Source organism: Pteropus medius, unplaced genomic scaffold (assembly GCF_902729225.1).
Source record: "Pteropus medius unplaced genomic scaffold, Ma_sr-lr_union100, whole genome shotgun sequence".
In the NCBI taxonomy this organism is placed as follows: Eukaryota; Metazoa; Chordata; class Mammalia; order Chiroptera; family Pteropodidae; genus Pteropus; species Pteropus medius.
The window spans coordinates 16,045,816-16,067,441 of NW_024351073.1; the positions used below are offsets into that span (position 1 = coordinate 16,045,816).

Genomic DNA, 21,626 nt, shown 5'->3' on the forward strand with positions numbered 1-21,626 from the left:
TTCTCTGGGTTTTCTGGACAATTGGCTGTTCTGACAATATTAACTTGGTAGGCATCCCTGCTCATTCTACTTTTCTCAATTTGCTTGCTTAGAACTCTAAACATTTTATAACAAGCTTTACCCCTTCTCTAAAATGAACTAAATTTGTAGACAAAATAAGAAATGTGAGAATTACGTATTTTAAAGTTTATTCATACATTAAAATGGACATCATTCTTCTCGTCCATGCCTGCTCAATTCAGAAAGGTGGACTAGACTGAAATCGCTTCAGCGGGGACATGAATGTCTTTGTGTACCAAATAGCTTTCTCAGAAAATGTACTTGTAACCAAAGAAAAAAATTTCATGGGCTTGAAAGAATAAAGATTTAATTTTTGGTTATTTTACAGGTCAACTGAGAGTTGGTTGGCCTGTGACTTTGCTTCCTTCTGGAATCGAACGCATCTGGGTCATGTCGATCTCGAGGTAGAAGGAGATCGTACCATGGAGGAACCATGAGCCACAGGACGGGTTTCGGTTTCTACTGGGAAATGGAGCACTGCATTCCCACTCATGCTTTAGAGAAGCAGGCCGTGTGGGCAAGCCTACCATCAACATGTGGTGAAGTGAATTCGCCCGCAGGGTGGAGTGATGTGAGCTACATGGCAGGCACGGGCACGTCCGATTCTCCCACAAAGAGCAGCGGTGAGAACAATAGCACCACACTCTGAGTTTTGGTCAACTCTGAATGACATTCCTCTCTGAGCTCTCATCTGATGGTTTTAGGGCCAGTCCCAAGATTTACAGAGCGTGGAATGGATTTAAGATGCACTCTAGAATAAAGTTAGGGTTGGCCAACTCACTTTTGTACGACCCAAGAGCTACAAATGGTTTTTACATTTTTCAATGGTCATTTAAAAGAAAACAATAAAAAATTAGAAGAATATGTGACAAAAAAATGAATGTATCCTTGCAAGGCTTAAAATATTTATTATCTGACTTTTTACAAAAAGCTGTTGATCCTGGAATAAAACTAAATTTGAGATTGGCCCTGGATTGTTGGTTTCATCTGCTGGCAGCAATCCAGGTCTATCTCATGTGAAATCAGCTTCTAGAAGTAATAAATATAACCTTGAATGCAATGACTGGTAATCAGTGTGGAGAGAACTCCACCAGAATCTGGAGTCTAAACTCCAGAGAATCTGTCCATGCACATCTCCGGCGATGCACTTAGCACATTGGATTGTAATTATTTTTTCATGGCTCTCTGCCCCATAAAGGGACCAGGATAATTTTCTCGAGAGAAGTGACCTAAACGTTCCATGGTCAGCCCAGTGCTTGACAAAGGTGTTTACAAATGTTTTTAATAGAACTACACTAAACTACTGGCATGACAGAGAATCTTAAGACACCAGCTCTCAATTTCATCAGGAATTTCTTGCTCTTAAATAAATTTCTTGTTCTTCCTTGACTTTATTAATCTGAAAAATGGAAAAGGAAATACGTCACTGTAAGCCTTCTTTAAACATTTACTTACAGATGACAGAAAAAGGCTATGTTCACTCCACTGCATTCACTGAAATCCATCAAAAACAACACAAAGACCAAAAAAGGAAAGTTTTTTACTGAGTCCAAAAAATATTACTTGGGCTATAAGTATGTGAAGTTTAATTCCACTGACTTCCAACAGCACAAGAATTTGGTCAGAAAATAGTGTACTAATTAATTATTAAGTATTTGTTTTTCTGTCCTTATTGCAATTGAGATATTAACAATAGATTAAATCCAACTTTTTGGAACCTACAGAAAGCCCAGGCTGTCGTTAAAATCATGGCACTTGTTTCATTTTGTTTCCGTACTCCCAAAGCTGATTGGTTTTAAAGTATGTTAGTCTCCCAGCCAGCAGTTCTCAGCCTTGACGCACATTAAAATCACTAGGAGACTTTAAAACATATCAGTGCTAGGGTTCACCCAGAAATTCAGACATTTATTTCTCACTTCTGGAGACAGGGACGTTCAAGGTCAAGGTGCTCGATGATGCTATTTTTAATTTCCTTTATTTTTTCAAATCTATCATTTTCTCAATTTTTATTTACCTATCCTTCTGGGATTCCTCATACTTACTACCATCGCAGATATCTCGTAATTTTATATTTTCTAATTCTTTGTTCTTTCCTGTTGGTTGGTTAGTTGGCTGAGTTTTGGGGGACAGTCCCTGAATCTAATTTCACAATTCGCTGATTCATTCTTCAACAGCATTTATTTCACTATGTGTTTCATCATTTCTCTTTTTTATTGAAAATATTATATATGTTCTAACATTTCTTTTTCCCCAATACTTTATTATGAAAAGTTCCAAACATGCAGGAAAAAAAAGAATTTTACGATGAACCAATGTACATCCTGAACCTAGATTATACCATTAACATTTTATTATACTTGCTTCATCATATGCCTAGCTCTTTTTTGTCATATTTCAAAATAAATGATAAATCGGTATCCTTCCCCCTAAACACTTCAGCATCACATTCATATGTTTAATAAGTTCTTATAATTCTTAAGTGCAGCAGGTTTGAAGTCTATGTGCATCTTAGCTCCGTCCTAGCTCACAGTTCCCTGGCTTGTGGTGCTCAAAGGGTTTAAGGTACTTCTTTCTCCACTTAGTCCTGAGAAAGCCTCTTCAAAATCCTTTTTAAAAAGTCAGGCAAAGGAGAGACAACATCTAAGACCAACATAAAGTAAGTACAAGCTGAGTGGATCAATAAGATGTTAAACTCCAGACAAAAAGAGAAAACGAAAAACAAAGACGTTGTCTTGTACTCTGCTTAGACTGGTGGGGAAAAAGGTAAGGCTCTAACCACATTGATTCAACTCACTATGTCTTTCAGCTGATGGTTTTCCTCTGGATATTTTCCTGTGGGAAATAAGAGAAAGGTTCTTTTACCTGCACTTTGATTTGATTGACTCAACTGTGGGCTAAAAGGAAGTCTCTTTACCAATCTCTAGACTAGCTGCCTCTCAATACTGTCGGCTATCATCTGACATAATACTCAGTCCTCATCCAGCTTCCCTCAGGTCCTAAATTTTACCTAAATCATAAGGATTTACTGAGAGTAAATAAAACAATTTGAGGCAGCCCTCCACCTAGCTGGCTAAATGAATACCTCCAATTGCTTCTGAGGATCTAATTGACTTCATGATCTTGACCCTAATACAAAACGTGAGTTTAGAGGATTTAACAGCATTTCATTGTTTGCTCTTACCATGGATGCGTCCAAAGTTATTGCTGAATAAAATTGCCTAAGGATTTTGTGCATACCCTTTGTTAATTGATCCTCAATGTTTGATCTTCTGCTAGGCAAAAAGAAAGCGCTGTGAGGAATGATACAAACACGTACGCTTACAGAATCTACCAACCTCAGTGTTTTGAGAGGTAAGTGCCTCCTCTGTGAGCCGAATGTGTACTTAGCTAAAAGATTTCGCCAAGCCACAGGTTCATTATAAATATTACAGTACAATGAGAGAGAATGCTGTCCTCAAATAACATCAACTCACATCAAAATAAACGCTCTTACTCTTTTGTTTCCTTTCCTTTATTAGCACAGTATTTGTTCTAAATTTTGTTAGATTTTCCAAACAGTCACATCATATATTTGCAAAGTCAATGTTTGCTAACTACTGACATTTCTGCTCTTTTAAACGTAAGAATAACTTCCTTTCAAGAAGTTCAAAAGCATTCGTGTGCTTTTATGCAAGCATCTATTCTCACTTAATCACTACACATTAGACAATAAACACTACTATTCCTTTTATAGTCTAAGCAAACACTAGGAGAAAAAAGAACCTCTTTGGCTTACGGGCATATTTTTATTCTCTATCAACCATCTCTATAAACTTCCAAACCAGATTTCTTCCCAATAAGCATATAAATAAACCTTGCTCCCCTTCCTGATAAAAGAAGTTGAGTGACAACGCAATTCTCATTTTGTGTGACTTCACACTTCACAGAAGACCTGTGCGTAGAATGTTCCGTCAGGTGGTGGCAGAGTTGGAATTGCTCTTGAGTCTGATGGTGTTCCCTAGATGCTTTGATCTTTTGAATACCAGGGCATGGCCAGGTTATTCGTGGAGAAGCAGAAAACTTGGTGAGCCAAACTTGGGGTCCTGAGCGCTCAGGGCCTCAGGGCCACCATCTCCCTCTACCCTCTACCAACAGCACTCCCAGGGAACAGGCCTCCGACTAGGAGGCCCAGTGTGTGTGTGTGTGTGTGTGTGTGTTGGGGGGTGCTTTCTGAAAGGGGAAGGTGCAGAAAGAAAAGAAGGAGTCAGTCCAAAGTATTTGAGGGCCTCAGAGGAAGTAATTATTAAATTGGGCTCCTTGTTTTAATGAAGCAGGCTCTGTCAACACCACTGTTGCAATACAATTCTATGTGTTTAGGCCCGCGAGATGCAAATGAGAATTTGCAAACCTGTGGATTTCAGGTTTTTGCAATCTTCTGAGTTAGCCATTTTACTTCAGCATGAAGCTAAAATTCATCCTAGTTAATTCAGAGCATGTTATTAGAAGTCTTTTGCAACGTGGCATCTTCCAGAAGCTGGGGCTTTACGAGGGGATGACTCACATTCGGCCAGTGCCAACTCACGTTCATTTTCTTAATTGATCCCATTTTACTAATGGGGATTTGAAATATGGAAAGAGTTCAGATGACTTGTTTACACAACAGAATCAAAGAGAGAGAGACTGTCTTCCATCCATCTGCACTCCGCTCATATCTTCCGAGTTTTATTGAATGGATAAAATAAAATTTTCTTATTGTCACAAGGCAGGAATATACTTGGTAATTCTTTTTAGATCTAAATTTAAAAGATTTCTTTCATCAAAGGCAACTCCTGCCCTAGCCCAACCCAACCCAGACTGGTTACTTCATGAACTATGTTTTTATATTTAATGTTCATAATCATGATATTGAAAGAACAGGCTGATTAAGCATAACTTAAGCCGCTTTATCTTTATGAAATAGGGAAGAGTTGTTTTTAAAGAACCACACATTAAAATGGCAACATAGTCCTCTGTTTAGTCTAACGCCAAGGGGAATCCAACAAAAAAATGGGTCTTGAGCTGACAGCATGCAGGGAATTTTGTAAAAGGTAACGAACTGCCTTCTGGAGGCCAGGACGATCTGGGGAGGAAGTCCTGGTTTCCTCTTTCTGCTGATTAAGAGTCTAGTGCTTCAGAGTTCAGCTCCAGACACGGAAGGGAGATCTTATCACGGCCCTTGGAAAAGCTGCATTGTTACCGTGGTTCTCATTTCCTTCATGTTGGAAAGAAAAAGAAATAATATTTAAAGTTCATTCTGCCTTGTCAGCTGTTCAGATCCTTAAGTTCACTACTTACCACGATTTTCTGAACCTAGGGGAATATTTCGAAGGATTGAAGGTACTCTAAAGAATCTAGAAGCCTCCAACGAGATTCTAGTCTCTCAAGTACCTGGTACCATTGGTTGTACCTGTAGTCACAAATTCTCAATTAATGTAGGAGCTCTATACCGTGTATTACTCCCTGCCGATAAAACATGACGTTAGATAGGTTCCACTAGGTTATGTGAAGCTTTCTTTAATTCAGGGTTATCTACATGCAATTGTTATTGATTTCCAGTTTTATTGGATTATGAGCAAAAAAATATGGCCTCTAAAACTTCTACTTTTTGGAATGTATTAATGTTTTTCCTTGTGGCTAATTACATGACTGAGTTTTGTAAATGCCCATAGTCATAAAAGAATATATCTTTTCTCCAGGATATGAAGATATATATAGATATATATAGATATATATAGATATATATATCTATATATATATATATATATAAAATGGTGAAGGTGTTTGTTATATTTTTCAAATTCTATTCTTCCTTATTTTTATCAACTTAGGTTATTAAAGTCTGAAAGAAATATATTAAAATATCCCAGAACAATTTTTTGTTTTTAAGTTTTCTTCAGATATCTATAAGTTTTTGCTTTATATTCAACTTTTATGTTTCTTTGGCACAAAGGCTCATAACTATAATAAATTTTGTGGCTTGTATCTTTTTATCATTAAATAGTACTTCTATTTGCCATGTTTAATATGTACAGATAGATGGTTTCATGGAAGCTCTATAGCTTCATATCTCATTTTAAACCATTTGGTTAAATTATCTGAGAGTTGTTAAATGTAAGAAGAGCACTATTTTCTCTGGATTATAGTGGACAAAGACTGGAAAAAATATGGAAAAATTTGGAGTTGTTATGTTAAGGAAGTGAATTATGTGTTAATTATTCTTTAATTTTATTCTGATTATAATTGTGTGATAAACTGAAATAATTTTCAGATTAATTGAATAATTTTTAGTTTCTAGCCAATGTTGATAGTAATAAGGTAAAAACTATTGTCCCAGAAGAGACTTGTTACCTATTGTCACCTCCATCTTCTCTGCTCCTCATCAAACAATTTAATTTTGAAAACAAAGTAGATATATGTGGCTACCACCACTGGGCAATAATTAATTTTGTTCAGAACTCATATCTAGTCATCTGCATGGTTTTTCAGAAGGTGAGGAGTCATCAAAATTCTAAATGAGGAGGAAGAAGCAACATACAAAAGTCTCTGGCTTCTTCCCAATGACCTCTTTCCTGCTTGAAGAAATATCATGACTTGGGTTTAAAAAGGTTGGAGTAAACTGATACTTTTTATATATATTAGAAATAGGATATTGAGAAAGGCTTTATAGACCAGAAGCTACAAGACATTCTTTCAGTTTATCCTGGTAAATCTACACTTTGACTTAACTTGCTGAGAAACTGAATAATCTGTGCTGCTATCCCAAATGACAGAAGAATTTTGTCAGTCAATAGACAGGGCCTAGTCCATCCTTTAGGCGAAGAACTTATTTAAGTTAGTGTAATATTTCCAATATTTACTGCCCTGTAAATGGCAATGAATGATTTTCTACCCATTGTATGCATAGGCGGGGACTATCAAAGCAATTCTGTCTGTAAATGACCCTTCATCATTTTTTGTGACAGCTGAAAGGAAGTCTTTAGAAATTTCTTTCAGGGAGTACAGAAGGATGTCCAAATCATTGTAAATTTTAGCAGGACTATCGAGGATGCCAAGTTCACTAATCAAGCAAATGGGAACACGGTGTTCAGGGGAACTGCAGAGGGCACCCATTCTGTTACCCCAGACTAAGCTCGTTACATTTCTCCCAAAAGTAGACAGACAGCATGTTAATTATTTTTTTAACTGCATACCAAATAAGAATGCTCTAGATACAGATCACCTAGGGGAGAAAAACACAGAAAAGAAAGACATTAATGCTCAAACAATAACATTATTGTATGTATCTGTCCATTTACATAAACCTATAGCAAGGAAAGGCCCATCTTGAACCCCCAGCACATCAAGATGTTCTGTTTGGTTACATGAAACTCCAGTTTTTAGAGGCAAACTTTTTCCCTCAGTTAAGTAAAGGTAGTTACCACTTCCTTTTCAACTTCTCTCTATATTTGATGCTTGATCTGCTTCCAAAGGTATAAGAAAGGTAGAAAAAAAATCATAGATAAATTGCTGATACTAGAGAGAGAAGTTAATCCCTGTAACAAAGTGAAGAGAGTATGGTCCATGATCAATGTTGGTAGGAAAAAATGAGCTTCTGGTCAACCAGACAAGCCTCAGACCTGGAGAGGAGGTGAAGAGTCTGTGACATGTGTGTGTTTTTCATTTAAATTACTCTATGCATTCCTGGGTCAAGCCAGGATCCAAAGTGTTCAGAGAAAGTAGAACTTTGTGTGTTATTTTGAGTCCAAACAGAAACAGGAAATTCCATTGACCTCTGGAGAGAGAACAAGTTCCCTTGAGAAGTTCTCACTTAGTTTTCCATATTGAAAGAGTTCTGGATGGTTTGAATGACATCCTGAAACATATGCAAACAATCTCAATGTATCCTTAATGCTGAGTAAAGTTCAAACAGCCTGGAATCATTTTAAGACTTGGCATATATTGAACTGCAAATGGACAAAGTTAATTTCTGAAATCAAAGAAGAAATGAAAGTGGTTATTCATATTATTTGTGAGATCCTGCCTACCCCAAAAATTCAAACATCAAAATCGTTTTATTAAGTATAAAATGTTGAAGTCCCTTATTAAACTAAATATACCGTAAATCACAATATATGCACATTACCACCCAGAACTGTGCATCATCTGACAAAGTTAATCACTTATCACTTAACAGAATGGACATGAAGAAAGGAAAAACAGAACCAGCATTGATTTAGCTCTTTCTATGTGCCTGCAGTCAGCTAATACTTTATATAACTTCTTTCACGGAATCCCTGTAACATTTTGATAAAATACATATTATTTTTCAATTTTCGCAGTTAAGAGAATTGAGACATAGCGATGTTGTTAACTTTCCCACAGCTTTACGGATAAGAAGAATCTGGTTTTGAATCCAGGACGGTCTGAGTCCAAACCCTGCCAAGCTAATATTCGTCTAATGTTTGAAGCAGGAAAGGAATAGAGCAGCGTTGCCAAATAAAAACAGAGCGTGAGGCACTTAAGTGGTTTCATATTTTCACGTGGCCCTTTAAAAAAGTAAAAAGAAGCAGGTGAAATTAATTTTAGTAACATTTTATTTACTCCATTGTATCCAAAATAGTAGCATATCAACATGTAATCTGTATAAAATTATTAATAAAATAATTTTTTCTTTTTTTCATACCAAGACTTTGAAATCCAGTGTACGTTTTATAAGTCATCCTAGTTCAGATTAACCACGTTTCAGGTGCTCCACGGTCACGTGTGACTGAACAGTGCCACCATAGAGCGCTGATTCCTTACAGATTTATACCATTCACAAATTTGATCACTATTAATTTTGTTTTAGCCTAAATTGTGTATTAAAATTTTGACCAAGACAAGTTCCTCAGAAGGTTAAACCTAGAGTTACCATTTGACACAATAATCTCACTTGTAGGTATATACCCAACAGAAATGAAATAAAGTGAAAATATTTCAGAGAAAAATGAAAATATACATCTACACAAAAACTTGTACTCAAATAGTCATACCGGCATTATTCAAAATAGCAACAACAACAACAAAAAAAAATGGAAACAACCTAAATGTCCATCAACAGATGAATAGGTAAATAAAATGTAGTATAGTCATAAAACAGAATATTTCTTAATGATTCTTCAATATTATTCAACAATAAAAAAGAATGAAGTACCAATACATGCCACAACATAAATAAACCTTAAAAATATTATGCTAAGTGAAAAAGTCGCAAGAATGCATATATTGTACGATTCCATTTATATGAACTATCCAGAATGGTCAAATCTATAGACACTGAAAGTAGGTTAGTGGTTGCCTAGAGCGAGGAGGTTGGGAAGAGATGGGGAGTGAGTGACTAATAATGGGTATATAGTTTCTTTCTGGAATGATAAGTGTTCTAAGATTGATGTGGTAATGGTTGCAATTACAAAAAAAAATCATTGATTTGTACGATTTAGATGGGTAAATTGTGTGGTATATGAATCATATCTCAATGAAATTGTTATATAAAACAAAGAAACAAACTCATCCGAACCCTCAAAAAATACTGAGCAAAGCAAATGCTTAAATAGAAGCTTCTAAATAGATATTTATCTGCTAATCAGTAATCATTAGATATGATATTTCTAAAGGCGACTAGCCCTCCTGCCTGTATCACTTATGTTCCCAGTCTTGTCTTCAAGGAGAAAATCCAACAAACCCCTAGGGAGGACCAGCGGGGAGCCAAGTACTTTGTTAGATGGTCAAGACAGGGTCCCTGCACACTAGAGCTTGTGGTCTAAAAAAGATGGAGAGAAACAAATAAACATAAGCCACTGTGAACCATCCTATAACAGGTAATCTATACAGAGAGAGCCTCATAGGATGCTCATAGGAAAATAAGGTCCATGTAACATTTCCTGGACCTACCAAAAGGATTAATTAAAATAATTTGACATAGCTTACTTTCAGCGACAGTCTACTAAGTCGTGGGGACTTCATTTTCTTTTTAAGCACTCTTAAGAACAAATCACATCTAATTTTTTTTTTTTCAGAATTTTGTCAAGATTCCTCATTATGCTCATTGTTTCAACATATTCCAGATTCCAACTCTTCCCACTTTTTAAAAATGGGAAAACTGCTTGGCAGCTCCAGTCTTGAGGATTTTTCTCATTTCCTGATGATTCCTCAATGAAAGAAGTTTGACAGCTGTCAAAATCTAAGGTGACACATGCACCAAGAAACATGCTCATGAATGTCGTTAGCCGTGTTCTTCATAAATGAAACAATACAAGTATCCATCAACAGTGGAATGATTAAAAGTTGACCGTTTCCCATACCACGGAATACTGTACAGCACTGAAAATGAATGGATCGAGTTTCATGTATTAATGTTGGCTGAATTTCAGAAACATTGAGCCAAAAAAGCAAATCAAATACTGTTTCATGTAAAGTTTAAATACAGGCAAAACTAAATCTACTATTTACCAATACACTCCCATTATGGCTACACAAACACAAACACGCACTGAAAGGAAAAGGTGTGATTAACACAAAATTCGGGACAGCAGTTATCTGGGGGCTGGGGGTGGGGAAGGATATGCAATCTGGTTGTAGCACACAGGGAGCTTCTGGAGTGCTGGCGATGTTCCATTTCTTGGCATAGATGGTGGCTTAAAAACTGTTCATTTATTGTGTTGTTGATACATATGCATTTTCACATACTGCTTGTATATTTTACAATGTTTTACATTGCAAAAACAAACTATAGCAAACAATTCTGCTCCATTACACCAAAAATGAAATAGCGGATCCACATTCTGGCTAGCGAAGCAGAGTCTCATAGGCGTTTACCATTTAATGCACGTATTATTCTGATTTTAGTCTGCAATAGGTCCTGCATTATCTGGATTCTGAAATTCAATGCTGCTTAAAATGTATAGATTCCTTTGTCCACGAGGAGCTTTAGAGTCTGGCAAGACATTCGAGCTCAAGGTTTCCTGGAACCTCAGGAGGGCTGCCAGGGCGTCAGCATGCTTCTCCTGCCTCATCCCTCAGCTGGCTTACGGCCCGGTCAGACCACCCTCAGTGAAAGGGAGGCCAGGAAAGCAAGCAGAAGATGTGCACTGAGGCCTGATACCATCATTTATTAAATCTTTATCCTTAGACATCAAAAACTCCCAGCGATGGGGAGTGGGGTCACTGTAAGCCCTTGGGCAAACAAGAATGGAAAAAGCCCTAATCTGCCTACTCACTGTGCTATTCCTAGATCACGGTTCCAGACACCTGCCTGGACAGAGGCCCAGAAGAAACTTGGGTGCAGAAGTTGCCTGTGCATTTAGTAATCTGGTCTATCTGCAGTGCACAAAGAGCTGCTAGGTTGAAAGGAATTGCCACTGACTCAAGGACTCTCCCTCTGGCAAACCGGCCAGCCAGATCATAAGCGTAGTCAGGTCTAAACACAGCGGCTGCCACACCAGTTATGTTTCTGGTGATATTCAGGTCTCCACTCTGCAAGAAGTAATATTTTTACATGTTGATATCCACATAAGAAAGAACAACAAAAGCTTTTAAGCTGTGCCACAGTAATCACTTCCCCAAAAAAGGACAGATTAGAAAAAATAGGTAAAGAAGATATTTCAGGGACTCTAAATATTTTAAAAAATAAAATTAAGGTATTGTGTCTAAATCCAGTTTGCCCAGGTGTGCATGTCAATGGCCTCCAGCCATCAGCTGGACTGGAATGGCTGTCCCAGACTGAACTCACAACTCAGTGGTCTTGTTGCCCACGGGGCTCTCTGCCTTTCCCGGCACCTCTACCCTCGAGACTGCCTGGATTTCCTCAGCCATCCCTCCATTCCTGCTGGAATCTGGGACTGGCCCCAAGGCCAGGATGGGGTTAACAGAGGACAAGTGGAAACATTTGTGCCTGCTTCTCTATTCTCTTCTCCTGCCAGTGGTTGAGTATCACCACCCCAGGTTCTGATGGGTGTAGTCTATCTTTCATGGATGCTGGGAAGAGAAAAAGAATTAGAACTACTTTGTTAGTATGTGACTTTTACCTCAATTTTTGGTCTAGGTCAATGGCCATGATTTGCATCTGCATTGGATTTTGTCCTATCTCATAGGTCGGTGGTTCTTAGGTAGGTCTCACATTAGAATTTCCCAGATAAATTTCTTAAAAATAAAGACCACCACCCTGGCCTCCTCCTGAGATTCTGATTGAGTTCATCTGTAGCAGGGGCTCAGGACCTGTACTTCTTTTAAAAACCCCTTCAGTTATTTTCTAAAGAGTGGCCAAAGTTGAAAAACACCATATAAGGCATCAAGAAAATTAAAGGAAGCTATAAACCAGAGACTTTACTCAAGATATTTCTCTCTTTATTTTTTATTTTTTATTTTTTTAATGCCTACAGCACCTGATATTCCAAGGTGGTCTCCCATCCAAGTACTAACCAGGCCCAACTCTGCTTAGCTTCTGAGATCAGACGAGATCAGACACATTTAGGGTGGCACGGCCATAGATGATGTTTCTCTCTTTATGTTTAAATTTTGGGAGAGAAGAGGTGGGGAAAGGAGCACCTTACTGTGTCACAGAATGACCACTGTGATATGGAACATGGAGCCCGTATTCATGGGAAGTCACAAGTGACATTTGATCCCACCACTTACTTAGCAGCTGCGCAACATTGAGAAAGGAAAGACAGATGACTGGGGAACCACATTAAGACCAAGTGTCTCTGACCAGAGTGTGGGGACCCTTCCCTTCTGCCAACACAGCAGAGAATGAGGAATAATGACTAAGCTCTGGAGTCCACTGGACGTGGGTCCCAGTCTGAGTTCTGATTTTCAGATGCCATGACCTTGGGTACACTGCCTAGTCTCATCCGTAAAACTGGAAACTTGGTGGCGGGTATCGCGTAGGTTCTTATGTGAGCGATAGGAGATAATGCACATAAAGAGATATGACCTCCCCACATAGTCAATGCTCAGTAGCTTATTTGTCCAGATACAGTTAAATTGCTGCCTTCCCATCCTACCCTGCTCCTCACTTCGGAATCCCTGGTGGTGAGTGAGACAGTGTCAGAGTGCAGTTAGCCGACGAGTAGGACAAATGGTTCTTAGTTAATAAGGAAAAGGAACTCTGTTTATTCATTGACAATATTCGATGAACATTTACTCAGCATGATACCACTTGAGATCTATTCTAAGGGCATCGTTGTGATGCTAATGTTACTATACGATCTTAGTCCATTTGGGCTGCTATACCAAAATACCACAGGCTGGGTGCCTAAACAACAAACATTTATTTTTCACAGTTTTGGAGGCTGGGAAGTCCAAAGTCAAGGCATCGGCAGATTCAGTGTCTGCTGAGGGCCTGCTTCCTGGTTCATAGATGGGCACCTTCTCTCTGTGTCCTCACATGACGAAAGGGGGTGAGGGAGCTCTGTGGGGTCTCTTTTATGAGAGCACCAATTGTGTTCATGAGGCTTCTACCCTCATGACCTAATCCCCTCCCCAAGACCCCACCTCCTAATACCATCACATCGGGGGTTAGGATAGCTAACAAATGAGTTTTGGGGGAAATGCAAACATTCGGTCCATAACACATAGCCATGTTACAGGTAATGAAGCAGGTTGGTTACAGAGCCCCAAGTATTGAGCTGGAATCTAGACCCAAATCTTTTAATTCCAAGGCTACACTCTTCCTTGGTGAATTCATCCGGTCTCGCGGCTTTAAATATCATCAATACATTACATGTTCCGAACAATTATCTCCAGCTCAGAATTCTCTGAAATTTCAACTCAGACATCCAACTGTGTCTTGGATATTTCTAGTGAGATGCCTAATCATTGTCTCACACTTATGTACACAAAACTGAGTTCCTGATAACCATCCCCTGTCCTCAAACTGACCAACTTCTCTCAGAATCATCATCAGTCTCAGTAAATGGTGAAAGGTAGTAGAATGTGCCACCCCAAAATATGGCTATAGGACTTTAGAATTTGCCACTCCAAAATATACTGCGTTGAGATTATTCTGAGCTGCAGCTACTTGAAAAACAGCAAGTGCAGGGAGAGGCTTTCTCTGACTCGCTCCATCTGCCTAGAGACAGAGCCTCTGAAAGGAACTCAGATTCCATCACCGAGAGTTCCATCAACCAGGGAAGATGGACTCATCACAGGAAAGGATAATGAAGTCAACACCACACCTATACAAAATGTGTCACAAATTATCATACCTCTCATCTGTGATCCTAAGGGCCCATTCATCTTTCCAAATATCATTCACTCTCCCCTAAGAGGCCTACATCCCTGCTCCCCTTTCCCCATTAAGATGGTATTTAATCCTGAATTCTAAAGCCACCTCACTGAGTTACTCATTTGTCCTGGGTTTCTACCACGGGTGTACATGTTAGTAAGCTCGTGTCTTTTTCTCTTGTTATTCTGTCTTTTATTACGGGGGGTCTCAGCCAAGAAGTCAGAAGGGTAGAGGGAAGATTATTTTTCCTCCCTACGATAGTAACCCCATTCTTACAGTTGCTTAGGCAAAAATGCTGAAGTCAACCTTGACTCTCCTCCCAACCCCACATCTAATCTCTCAACGAATCCTGTCAACTCTCTTGAAATACATATACAGAAGGTGACCACCACCCACCCCGCCCATTGCCTCCTCCCTGGACCACGCCACCACCATCTCTTCCCTGTATAACAACACTAGTCCCTCTGTGGTTTCAGGGTCCCACCGCCATCACCCAACAGTGTATTTTCAATCCAAAGTCAGGGTGATCTTGTTAAAACATGTCAGATCACACCCTCCTCCGGTCAAAACTCTCCAACAGCTTTCCAGCGCATCTCGTGACCGGCATGTGACCTATGCATGCTCGAGCCCGTCCTGCCCTCTCTGTCTGGTCTCCTCAGCCTCCTCTCTCACTCGCTCCTGCCCCCGTGAGCGCGCCCTCCGTGGATGCCCCTGGCGCTCCTGCCTCCTCTCCTTGCATCTGCCTGGAACACGCGTCCCCATTATCCTCATGGCTGTTCCCACTCTTCTTCAAGGTCTTTATTCAGATGTTGTCCTGCTCACTGGGTCCTCCCTGAGCACTCGACCTAAACCTGCGAAACACCTCCCACCCCACGCTTTTGCCCGGAAGGGGTACGGAATATGCCACCCCAAAATATGCCAATTGGTCATAAGGATTATTCTGAGCTGAAAGCAACAGAGACAAAGCAGACACCGGAAGAGCTCTCTGCCCTCCACTATCTGCCCCAAAACCGGGCATAGATGTCCCCATCTCCCATGCTAGGAATAGGAGAGCAATCTTTATCACCAGAGATAAATCTACATAAACGAACTTCACTAAATGACATTTATCCACCATTAGTTTTCCCCATATACTTTCCAGTCACCTTCCCACAACTTATTGACTCTAGAAGCCCAAACTCACTCTCCTTTGTATAGTTATTTTTCTACAACTTATCACCCTTGGTCAAAATGGTATAAGAGCCCCTGAGTCTAACCACATATTTAGATTTTTCACTTCTTATCTCTTAAGTTCCATGCACATAAAATTTAAAATCTTAAAATTGGCATGCCTTTTCTTATTCATCTGCCTTCTGTTTAATTCACAGACCCCAGCCACCGAACCTAGAGGACAAGCTTTTCTTCCCCTAAAATCACTTCAATTGTACCATATATGTTCTTTGTCTCGCTTGTTTGCAGTGTGCCTCCTTGTACTGAAATATAAGTTCTTATATAAGTTCTTATAAGGTCTTAGCCTAGAAGATCATCCAGCACACAATATATGCTGAATTAATATTGGTTGAATAAATAAGTAAATAAACAAAAAGAGTACTTTCCTCTACAAACTGTGCCTAGGAAGACAGCCACATAAAAACTCTAGAATCCTGATGTTAAGTGAAGGGTTTTACAGTTGTAAAAATATTCTTAATCATTGATGCAAGTAGCCAAGAGGGCGAAAGCGCTGGAAATAACTCAGAACGCTGGCCTCCAAGCCAGAAGGCGTGCTTCCGTTCTTGGTACCATGCCACTGGGCGGAGGCTCGAGCTGCTTGGCAAATGAGGATAATAACTGAAGTTTTCTGTAAGAATCAGTAAATACAGAAGAAACAGTCTCTAGAAACTAGGCATTAAAGAAATGTACACCAAAGAAGGTATTAGAGGATAATTTGGTCATTTAGCTGAACTCAAAGATAAGATGAGAAAATCAAAACGAATGTTGGTCTAAGATGAAGTTCAAGATGTCTGTGGGCCAAAGTGGCATCCTAACTGTTGTGAGGGGAATTCCCATAAACTGCCAAAGGTGGGGCTCCGGCCAGTAGGGGACTCGCTCCAGGAAAATGTCCCGCGTGCACTAGCCACACCCACTCCTCCACGGTGCCCTCCGCAAACCCCCACTGCAGTCTTTTATTCAGGCCAATTTTCATATATCTGAGAAATGCTTTTGCCACACAGTTCAGAAGAAGGAGAGAAAACCGACCTGGGGATAACGCCTCGTACCTGGCTCGACTCCCAGGCCGTGGATTCAGGATGTTTCTGTTGCACAAGAAACAGGGAAGACTCAGCTCCTGGCTGTTTGCAAATCTCTGCCATCTGTCCTCTAAAAGACTAGTTCCTGCGTATGGGTTCTTGGTGTTGTCGTCTGTCAAATTTACATTTTTCTTCAAGTAGAAGACATGACCTGCAATATGTAATTTATCTTTTTGTCTTTTCCCCACTTGGGATATTGCCTAGAATCACACCCAGATTTAAAGGGGTTTTTGTTTGTTTTTGTTTTTGTTTGTTGTAATTTAGCTGCACCGCTTCCCTGAGGTTGAAATGCGAGGGGACCACAACCCAGATTTTGTCCTCTGTCACATTCGCTTCTTCTCAGAGTGGAGTCTCATTCAAATCCAAGTGGCTCAGGAACCAGTTTAGCAAGTTTGGGGGTTTTGTTTTGTTTTGTTTTGTTTTGTTTTGTTTTGTTTTGTTTTGATTTTGACCATCAGGGATTCTTGGCTATCCCTGGGAGAGCAGATCTGGGAAGTCCGCTGAGTCAAGAAGTTTTCATCTTGGGCTCTAAGTAGACCATTTACTGGGTGAACAGAGACTTGGGGTAACAGGCGAGGGTGTCTGGAGACAGGCAGCACCCACTGGATGACCCTGAGGGACGTCGATGTGTCTGCTACTTTCCACTTTCAGTACAGTAGCTTTCTTTTGGCTCCCTATGGGGACAGTCCAATTGCGAAGGTAAAATGTGACTTCATAGCCCATACTTTGGTGAAAATGAAAAGTTTTACTCCTCACCCTACTGGATTTAGCAGTTTTCTACTCAGTTTGACTAAACTAAACTAACTTCACTCAATTGCTGCCCAGAAAAATGGTATCATTTTGATACAATAAAACAATCACTTTCTCTAGTTTTTTCTGCTCATCTTTTCACTTAACTACTTCAGAGTTACAGATATTATAAAGAAACTTCCTCTTCGGTTGTACTTTTTAAATTTCTTAGGACCATTGCCAAGTCACAATTGCTATTGAGTTGAATATTTATATATTTCATTTAAAATTTTGTCTTAAGCCTATGGCCATGCTACCCTGAACAAGCACGATCCTGTTTGATCTTGGAAGCTAAGCAGGGTCGGGCCTGGTTAGTACTTGGATGGGAGAACATCTAGGAAGACTAGGTGCTGTAGGCATAAAAAATAAAAAAAATAAGGGATTGTAAACTGACAAGGTCCTTGCTATCTGTGAGGTCAACCAAGGGTTGCCTCACCTAAAAAATAAAAAAATAATATAAAGTAAAATTTTGTCTTAACCTGATTAAGTCAATGAACTATTTCCTTTTCTCCTAGTATATAGAGACTCACTCAAAAATATTTAATATTACCAACATTATCAATATTATTATTAACAGTATCAACATTCTGCTATTTTAAAACATCCCCAGCATAAATAGGAGCACTTAATTTAATGAGTTCGTGTTCCTGATGGTTATTGACAAGAACCTAGAATTCTGGAAGAACCGTGAAGTTAAATTCTAGTATTTGATGTAAAGAAGCAAATTCTAGTATTTGATGTAAAGAAGCAAAGAGGTGGGTACCGAACTTCAGCAGAACAATGCCGGGGGTGGCTGGGCCCGTGGGGGAATTGAGAGGGAGAGAGTTTTTCACAGCAGCCTTCCTTGCATCAGGAAATTCCAGAGGCTCGGAATCAACACAAACCTGAGAGACAAACACAACTTCCGGAGAGAACTCCACCTGCCACAAAGTGACAGCTGGCCAAGGAGAGTAGTCTACACAGCAGCTCTTCTTAGGATGCCGTGTGTCTACTTGTCTTTTGTTCCAACGAGTAAGTTTTCCTCCAATTAATATCGAGGCTGACGTCGTAGGAGGACTGAGCTGACACATATGAACACTCCTTTAACTATTCAGGTAAAGCTATTCGGAGAGCTTATCTCATATAAGCATAATGCAAACTCAGGTGCAGTTCCAAGGTTTTGCAGATTTACCCCGGTAACATTTAACCTTTTTTGAATGTATAGAAAAATTGCTCAGGAAAGCCTGATTTTTAAAAATTCTAATCTGCTTCAGCCAAAACAAATAAGAAAAAATATATCTAAGGGGTTCACAAGGAAACAAAGATAGAATAACTGAGTCAAAATTCCTCTGAAGCCAATATTTAGGTTACTTACACAAAGCTTTCTTATCTTTGTTTGCATGATCACAAAACAATAATAGAAGGGGTCCACAGAAGGGTTGCTATAGCTGGGTTTGGGAAAGAAGACAGCCTAATCACATATCAGCTCTGTTTGGAAATCAAAACGGTGCCCGCTCAGCAGTGTCTGGCATCCGGTTCTTAAGAGATCCCTCCACCATCTCCCTCGCGTTCTTGTTTCGATTTCATTCATATTCATTTGGTCCAAGGCAAAGCTAACTCCATACTATTCTGCAGAAGTCTGTGGTTAAGCCTCTTTAGAGAGAATATAAAATCCAGATATCTAATCTCTATAGAACAACTCACTGTGAGCCGAGTTCTGCCAGACTCTATTCAAAGTGCTTTGCCTGTATTTTCAGGGATAATCCCCCTAGGACCCAAGAAGACAAGCACTGACAGTCCACCCCGTTTCACAGATGAACAAACTGAGACAAATGGAGGTGAAGCACCTCGCCGAAACCCTCAGGGTGGGACCGTCAGAGCCAAACAAGCCAGGCTCTGGCTACCCTGTTACTCTGCATGTCACTTGGGCAACGTGTTAGAAAAGCACAATTGGAAAGAAAGAAAGCCTTCATATCTGATTTTTAATCTTTCAGATATTCTACATATTCAATCTTAAACTTATGAAAGCTCGTTAAACCTTTATATTCTCTAGGTTGTTCCAGGGAGTAATTTTTCATCCCATTTCACCTAAAGATTTGTCTTTTAGGAAAAAAAAAAAAAGTTCCTGAATTTACATTAGTAATCCCTCCCAGTTAAATACGTTATTCAGTCTTGCCTGAGATGCTCATCGTAGAATAAAACATCTATTTCATCCAAAAGCAGAATTCGTTCACTCAGAGTTTATGAAATTCTAGCAATTGAGAGTATGTCGGCATAAGTTGCATAACTCCCAATGTGTTTAAGGAAAAATATAAGTTGTTTCTACTCTTGAGAAATAATCAGCTTTAGTTAAAAACACATTATATAGTAAAGCTTGAACATCACACAGATCCTGGGGAAAAACACTTACAAATAATTTCATTATTATTCACTTTATCTTCAGATAAGAATTGTACAGCAATGGTATATATAGTGTAACTTTCACATCCAGACAATTTCAGCAGAGTCATAGTTCAATATCAAATGGTAACAGGACTTCTTATGTCCTAGAGAAAAAGATTTCCAGAACTTTCTACCTTAAAAGCTTCTTTGAAAGACAAGTGCTGTACTCACACCCTCTTGAGCCAGTAACAGTCAAACATAAAACAGAATTCTCATCTACAGCACTGTAGATCTGATAAACATTGTTCGGTTTTCCCACACCGTCAGAGCTGACTTGTTTCCAGCGGTATTGTTGTACAGTTGCCACAAGAATGCAAAAGCTTTGAAACAAAACTTGGCACCCATATCACAGTGTGAACCTACAATGTGAGGTCATAGGCCATTGTCGGCGGTGTTTACTTAAGCGAATAGGAATTTATATTCTGCATTGTTCAAGTGTCAACAAAACATATAATGAGAATTTTTAATAGTCTTATTTAATGATTAAAAGAAATTAAGTTATTTAAATCCATCCCTTAAGTTGCAAGCTCCTTGTGGGCAAGAAGCATTTCGGCTTTGCCATCGGTCTCTGTATCCTTTGTGGACGTAGCCATCGGCGTTACTTAAAAGTGCGCACACGCACATACTCACACATGTATATGCAAACGGATACAAATATTTATAGCTGAAGTGATCAAAGTGTGCTTTAATAGGTCCCTCTAACTATAATGGAAGGTAGGAAGCTCAAATGGAGAAGAGAAAGCACTTAAAAGATGATTATACAGGCAAGTATTATAGGAGCCTCGTAATATTACAGTAACCACGGATTTGAAGCAGACCCTCCAGCTGGAGATCCCCTTTGTTATTCTGCCTTAGCTCCCGCATCATACCTAGAAATTTACAAATAATGACCAAAAAGTCATCATGCTTAATTTTCAGATCTTTCAGAGATTCCGTGTATTCAGTTCTAAACCTGGATGAAGGTTTGTTAAGTTTATATTCTCTTATGTGTCTCAGAGGGTGATTTATCATCCCACTTCACCTAAATGTTTTCAATTTGGAGAAATAAAACAAACAAAAATTAGCGATTTGCCACATCAGTAGTTGATTTCAATCAAGCTGCCCTAGGGAAATATTTAGAAGGTAAAATGGATGGGACGAGGGAGTGATGGGAGGAGAATTGTCTCTAGCAAGAAAGACAGCCACCCAAATCCCTTGGACGCGCTTATGTCTTTCCACGGTGCCAGGTTTACTGAGTAGAACCTTTCAGATAAAACGATCAGGCACCCACGCAGGTTAACACACAGCACACAGAGCAGGGGGAAGGGAGAGTCTCACGTGACAGAGTGAAGGAATGGAAGTCCTCAGCGTCTCCAAAGCGAGCTCTGTTGACTGGCGGTGCGGACAATTGCACATCAGTCCCAAGCCAGCGGCCACGGTGGATCAGAAGGTCAGAGTCTTTGGCTCTAGCTCACTGTCCATGATGCTCTCGGGTCAGGCTCGAGCATGGTCTGTCTGTGGTGTTCAGCTTATATGGCCTCTACAGGGAGGAATTGTTTTTGCCAATCAGCTCCTGCACTCGTGACTTATCGACTGCAGTTAAGGCTGAGTGACGTTTCTGTGGTTTGGGGTGTTCCGGTCACACCCCAGGGGCATTCCCATCATGCGACTTGGTTGTTTGCCAATTGACAATACTCTCATGGATCTCAATGCCATCCATTTTGTAAAGTCCAAAAAGTCCTCAATTTTTTATGCTCTATATCAGGGTATGAAGAGAGAGAGAGAGAGAGAGAGAGAGAGAGGTGGGGGAGAGAAGAGAGAGAGAAAGAGAG

The 21,626-nt window shown here is 39.6% G+C and overlaps 2 pseudogenes; one reads left to right on the forward strand and one right to left on the reverse strand.

Annotated features, from left to right (window-relative positions):
* Positions 1-12,464: 12,464 nt before the first annotated feature.
* LOC120586360 (uncharacterized) lies at positions 12,465-12,583 on the reverse strand (annotated as a pseudogene).
* A 5,051-nt stretch (positions 12,584-17,634) lies between these two features.
* LOC120586428 (uncharacterized) lies at positions 17,635-17,753 on the forward strand (annotated as a pseudogene).
* Positions 17,754-21,626: the final 3,873 nt, after the last annotated feature.